A 7,342-nucleotide genomic window follows, 5' to 3' on the forward strand; every position below is an offset into this window, starting at 1 on the left:
CCTTGACTGGCCGATTGATTCTGACTGGCCGTGGCTGAAGGTGCCCCCCAGGGTGATGGGCTAACTGGAGGGAATGGTGCAGAAGACAGTTGGATGGAGTTATACCCCATAGGAGCTGATAATGAGGAAGCACCTGAACCCCCGACAGAAAATTGGATCGGCTGTGAAACCGAATTCGAATAATTCTGGTTTGGTGGAATCGGCTGAAAATATGCCGGTCCCCTGTATCCTTGAGGTATCCCACCAGCGAAGGAGTTGACAACGGCGTTGTGCACCATATTTGAAAGCACTGGGGACTGATCAACGAAGGCGTGATAAATGGACTGTTGAATCATATCGGCCATTTTGTCCGAGTCCTCAGAAATTGTGATCTGGCGGGGAGCAGGGAATGGAGTCTTCTTGATAGTCTCCCCGCTTTTGAAGCGACTGAAAGACTGTAGGCAAGCTTTCCGGAACTGTGCCGTATACTTATCTAGTTCTTCCTTCTGGTCGTCCTTCAGATCTGCTTCCGTCACCTCGATGACGTTTTCTTCGGAGACTTCAGCAGCTTTCGACATGATGGCGGTTGTATTCGTCCCACCAGGCGTGCCAAAAGTGTGTTGGCGCTAGAAATCGGTCAACCGAATTACCAGCGTCCGACACACGACCCGGGAGAATCTGCTTAACTCATGTTCGGTTCGCGCGGCGTGCCAGCCAATCTGACCTGTTGATTGGCAAGGAAGAATACGTGTCAGATCCAGAAGTCGCGATCGGCTATATTTCCGATCTCGAGAGAGCTTATCAGCGAATCGGCCGATTTGCCGTAATAAAGAAATCGGCTATAAGGCAGCCGATCACTATAGCCTTGTGGACAGAAAACTATCGGAGTAATCAACACAATGCTAGGATAACAACACTAGAAATAGATCTAATCGGCAATATATAAAATAGATGAATTTAATAGCAGAATGTAAAGAAAGCCGAAACCACCGATTCCTAGCTGGATAACTGGTGATAAAACTAGAAAAATGGGTAAAACCTATGATTCTAGTAAATATCGATAAGTAGTGAATAAATCTAAACGAAACAACAGCGATGCGCCCGAAGTTAAAGCTTAGATATTACTCGATAAACGGAACTTACAGAATCGGCCGGAGATCAAGTTGATGCAGCCCTGCCAACCCGCACGAACTCGTGAAAAAGAGAAAGTATTTGGCGAAGTCGCCTGCTTGAAAGTAAGTACGAGGAAAAAGTAGTTGGTTGTATTGATTTGTTGATGATTATAGATTTACAAAGGTAGCTATTTATAGCCCCGTATAGATGACTTCTTAACCGACTAGAATTCTATCCCTAATTCAAACAGAAAATGAATATTTACAAGCACGATTCGTGCTAGGTTGGTTACTCTACGCTTCATGGGCTGATCTCCCCCTTATTCCTTTCCAAGCCCATACAGGCCCAATTAACCCAACCTCCTAATCGGCCGATTCCTTATCGGCAAGAGGCAACCGATTGGGAACCCGGCACGCTCGACCCGAGGCGAGACGGAAGTCATCGGCCGATCTCGTACTGTAGCACCATTCGGCCGATTCCCAACTGTGCTTCTCCGTTTCCTTCTCTTCTTGGCGCCGATTTTACTAGTGACGAAATCTGGCGTCAACAGCTTCAGCCAAAGCCTGTGTGTTGGAAGACGGACCAGCTTCTCTGCCGCAGAAGAGGTGTTTTTCCAGCCATATCATCAAGAAGGCCGCGTACTCCCTCTCTATGACTGTCCTGGTCCTGATGTTGTTTTTAATGAACCCCTTCCACCCGTCGATTCCTTTTGTTTCTAGCCGATAGGTCGTCTTGACCAAATAATGGAAGGGGGTATCAGGAGAAGAGATGTCAAGGCCGGTCAACATTACGACATTGTCTAGAGTGGGGGTCATGGGCCCATGTTCGAAAAGAAATGCGTTGAGAGCGTCGGACCAAAAATAGGAAGCTGCTATCACTAAGGGTTCATTCCTTTCCATCTGGGACAGGGACAGGTCGATGCACTGGCCGATTTTTCGCTCATCCCATTGAACTCTCTTAGAGTTGGCAATCCTTTGATACCACTCTTTCCAGCTGGAGGTTTCATTCGGCCATGATCTGAAAGTGCCTGACCAATGATCTAAATCCATGGTCAACTGCTTAAATGGAATCCTATGGGTTTCCAAATTGATTAAATCAGTTGGATCTTGGTTTCCCATAGGACCTAGACAGATGAGACCGGGGGTTTCGGTAAGGTGAATAGTGATTTGGTGTCTAACCTCCTAAAAGTGGTAAAAAGGGAAGAATTAAGAATGGATCTGAAACAGATGCCTGGGCGGTGAAAGTAAAAAGAAAAGTTCCGGTAAATACCTCCGGGATGAAGGTCATCATGGCTGGCGGGACCGCTAGTGGAGCTACCGTCGCCGAAGCCTTCGGTGGGACCTCTGTCGCCGATGAAGCTGCTGCCGCCGCCGCTGGAGCCGCCACCGGAGTCTCTGGTGCTGGTGAAGTTCCTGACGGCGCTGCCATTGGGGAGATGTTGTGGAATGTGGATGAAAAGGGGTCGCCAGAGGATGTGATTGGAAGCTAAAGGGGTGCCGAAGGAAGATGGAAACTAGTGCGCCAAGAAAGAAAGTTATTGGCTTGTGAAGAAGAAGTGCGGAACGTGTTGGTATTTAAGGACGGTCCGAGAAGGGGTAAAGGTGGAATTTTTACCATGCCGTCTACACGTTTTTTGGGGAGTGGTTGTCTCAGGTGCCCGTTTCAAAAATATTGCAATCATCAGGCATAAGACCGCAAAACAGAAGGATAATTTTAATGCGTTTGTTTCGGAGGAGAAGTTGGAAAGGAATTTCGAAGTAAAGATTACGTTTTACTCCGAAACTAGGGGGCATATGTTGACGCCAGATTTTGACACGTACGGAATCGGCGTCAAGGAGGAAAGGATTGGCCGATACGGCAAGTTAAAAGGCCACGATTGGGAATCGACCGACTGATGCTACAGTTGGATATCGGCCGATTGGTGCTGCAGTGTTTTGGCGGACGGAGTTGGTAGAAATCGGCCGATTGGAAGGCTGGAGCAATTGGGCCAATGTGGGCTTGAACTGGATCAAAAAGAGAAGACGAAGGAGGATTGGCCCGCAGGAGTGCAATAACCAACTCCGATATGAGTTGTACTTGTAGATATTCGTTTTCGTTTAAAATTAGAGATAGATCCTAGTCGGTTAGGAAATTGGTTGTAACAGGCTATAAATAGCCATCTTTAGAGATCTGTAAACAACACATCAATCAATACAACAATCTATTATTTCCTCGTACTTTACTTTCAAGTCGCCTACTTCGCCAAAACCTTTCTTCTTTCACGAGTTCGTACGGGTTGGTAGGGCTGCATCGACACGATCTCCGGCTGATTTTGTAAGTTCCGCTTATCGAGTAATATCTAAGCTTTAACTTCGGGCGCATCACTATCGTTTCATTTAGATTTATTTACCAGTTATCGATATTTACTAGAATTCTAGGTTTTACCTGTTGATCTAGTTTTATCACCAGTTATCCAGCTTGAGATTAGAACTTTCGGCTTGATTATCGTTATCTTCATTCACTATCCTTACATAGCCAACTGGGTCTATTTCAAGTGTTGCTCCTATAGCGTTATCTAGTTTACTCTAGTAGTTTTCTTTATAATCGCTACGTGGTTGTTGGCTGTGTCATAGCCGATTATCTTTTTATAGCAAATTGGCCGATTTGCTGATACGCTTTCTCGAGATCGGAATCTTAGTTGATCGCAACCCCTGGAATTTGACACGTTTCTTCCTTGCCAATCAACAGGTCAGATTGGCTGGCACGCCGCGCGAACTGCACCAGGGCGATCACCCGAATAGGAGCTAAGCAGATTCTCCCGGGTCGTGTGTGTGACGCTAAGAGTCAATCGGCTGACTTTTAGCGCCAACAATACCGTATCCTCATAATTTGAATTTCAAGGTGCCAGAAATTGTTAAATTCATGGTGGAGGATAGTAGAACCACACGGGAGCATGTTAGCCAATTTAATGTACAACTGGGTATTCATGGTAATATTGATAATTTAAAAATTAGAATATTCCCTTTGTCATTACCTGGTACTACTTTCTCATGGCTTTCAGCATTATCTCCAAATTCTATTCATAGATGGTCTCAATTAGAGCATAAATTTCATGAGCACTTTTATAGTGGTGATAATGAATTGTGGCTATCTTATTTAACATCGGTTAAGCAAAAGTATGATGAATCTGTTGCTGAATATATTAGAAGGTTTAGAGATGTAAAAACTGATGTTATAGCTTAATTATTTCTGAAACATATCTTGTTAAATTAGCTCGTAATGATTTGAGATCTCATATTAAAGAAAAATTAGAAGGATATGAATTTCTTACCATTAGTCAAGTGCTACAAAGAGCTTTCACTCAAGAAAGCCGAACTAAAGATAGTTGGCTCAAATCTGATCATCCTAATTGCATATGTTAAATTATGACTCCTCGCACAATGAGAGTAAAGAAGTTTATGCTGCTGAATTTGCATGGCTGTCTAAAGATAAAACAAACACTTGTGCTTCTCTCAAGCCAATTCATAAAAGTTGGCAAGATGAGGTTAAATTTACTTTTGATGTATCTAAGTGTGATAGAATCTTTGATGAACTAGCAAAGATAGGAAAGGTTAAATTTTCTCATAATGTACCATCACTTGATGATTTGAAGCGGCATGCTTATTATAAATGGCATCATTCTTTCTGTCATGCTACTGACGATTGCAATGTCCTCTGTACACAATACAATCGGCCATTAATGAAGGAAGATTGAGTTTTAATGCAATGCAAATTGATCAGCTCTTGAATTGACAAATCCTAAAGTGCTCATTGGGCTGAATAAAGTCAAAAAAGCTAAAGGGAAGAATGTGATCATTGGTGAAGAGAGGCCTGAGAAGAAGGTGCTACAAAATAAGACCCCTCAAGTTATTATATCAAAGACTTTGTCGCTCGGGGGGCAAGACAGAAGCAAGAAGGCTGGTCATGCACCAATCGATCCAACCAGTTCTCAGGCCAGTTTGACCGGTGTATTCAGCAAGCCTGGAAGTTCTTGTAAGGCAAAGAAAAAGGTGAGGCCGAGCTTCAAGGAACTTCTAGCCAAGTATAAGAAGAAAGAAGTTGGGCAGAAGCGAAAGAGTCGGCCACATAATGCTAGAGATCCAAAATCACCACCATCTAGGGCAACAAGGAGCTCACCAACAACAACGTAATTGTGCTGCTGCACCATATTCTTTTGTTGGGCCATATATGTCATTGTCTTGGTCATATCCTTATTATTATGCACCTAGTGATTATAATAGTGTATGTATTCAACCATATATTATTTCATATCCAAATTATGGTACATTACAACAGCCAGTTGCTTGCAATAGTGATCTGGTCAAAAGTAATGCATGTGTGTGAGAGCAACAACAAGCAAGTTTCTAAATGTATACAGCCGAGGTGGCGTCCCTTAGGCTTATCTCACACTCAAAAGAGAAGACTATAAAGAATGCGCAAGAAAGAGGCAACAAAGCAACCAACTGAAGAGAAACCAGCAAGGTCGACACGATTAAGAAGGAGTGGAGGCCGAAGCAGGTTAATGCAGTTTCAACTTGAGCAAATCAAGTATTATGGTCGATAAGGTGTTATCGCCCTTAAAAAAATATATGCAAGATGCATTGTTCATCATCGTCCTTAGACGATTTTGGTCCAGGAGAGTGTTTCTAGCACGCATGCTTTGCCAAAAAAATCAGGGGGCATGTGTTGACGACCAAAATTAGCAGACCTAGTCAGACCTTTCCAGATCGGTCTTCCAATCGGTCAGACCGGTTTGGGGAAATTTCTCAAAATGCAAATTGGACTTATCCATTATGTAGATCTCATCGAGTAGATCAAAATGCATATGTAGAACATCCGATTTGGAGTTCGGATGAGAGAGTTATCACCTCGGGAAGATTTGCACCTAGGAAAACCAGTCGGACCGGTTTTCCCCACCCTATAAATATAAAGGGGCATGGCTGATTGAGTTAGATCCAATCGACAAAAAACATATCAATCTACTATTTTGCATCGTTTTACTTTTCCTCTTTACCCTAGCTCTTTCAACCCCATCCTGCTGTTCTTCTTTCCTCTCTGGTGTTTGAGGATATTCTAAGTGGCCTGTCGACCCTAGAACAACCCAAGGTGCGCTTGCCCTGACAGGGTCCCTCCTGAGCGAGCGTTCGTTAGTTTCCTGCTGGGCTCATTGGCAAACCGGTCTGACCATTCACCCATACCGGTCTGACCGACCTATGCAGAGGAGCTGCAATGAGCCCCTCCGCGCACTGCACGTTCGAGTGCAAGAGTAGTTTGACGCGGCACGTTTCTGCGTCAACAACCACCTACGGCAACTGATCGTGCTCGACGGCGCTGGTCTCTGCAAGGATTTAGCCTTCCTGAATAATTGAATCTTGGAAACCGCGAGAGAACCAAATGCTTGCCGTAGACCCGAATTAGCAGTCTTAATCTGTGTGTCTTTGTGTGTGAGGGAGAATGGAAGGATAGGACAAGATAATAGGAGAATAGATTGATGAACCGAGATCGAACCAGTCGGCGACGCTGGTTAACCGATGTTCCGGTTTACCAAATCGGAGGTCACCGAGAAAAACGTTTATCGGATTTCTCGAAATTTTTTTGGATTGACGTTTTCCTTTTGGATAAAATTTAGAAAAAACCTCTCAGTCTCTACACAAAATAACCTAGATTATTTCCAAACAACCTAACATGAAAAATAAGACATGACAATGCATAGAAATGGGATAAGGTTTAGGGTTTTGAGGAGCCGGGAGGCAGGGTTTTTTAGGCCGGACTTCTTTGGTTTGGGCGCGAATTCGAAGGGTCGAAAATTTTTGAGCGGTATGAGCGTGTTTCTCGGTTGAGCCCGTATTTTTTCGCTGATAAATTTTTCCCTGGTTTCTAGGAGGCCGTCGCGCCTTATGCCCACTAGTAGAGAATTGGCTTTCGATGCACCCCCTTTTATCCCGGTTTAAAGTTGGCCCGGGATAAAAGGTTCACCAACCGGCACTAAAGCTCGGTCACTGGTGGGGGGCTCATCAACCGGGACCTTTTATCCCGGTTGCAAAGGCTAGTGGGAAAAAAAGACCCTGAGAGGCCTTTTATCCCGGTTTGAATTAAAACCGGGATAAAAGGGGGTGCCTCGTAAGCCAATTGGCAACTAGAGGGGATAAGGCGCGACGGACTCCCAGATACCACGGAAAAATTTATCAGCGAAAAAATACGGGCTCCACCGAGAAACACGCTCATTCCGCTC

This window comes from Setaria italica, chromosome IV (assembly GCF_000263155.2).
Source record: "Setaria italica strain Yugu1 chromosome IV, Setaria_italica_v2.0, whole genome shotgun sequence".
Classification (NCBI taxonomy): Eukaryota; Viridiplantae; Streptophyta; class Magnoliopsida; order Poales; family Poaceae; genus Setaria; species Setaria italica.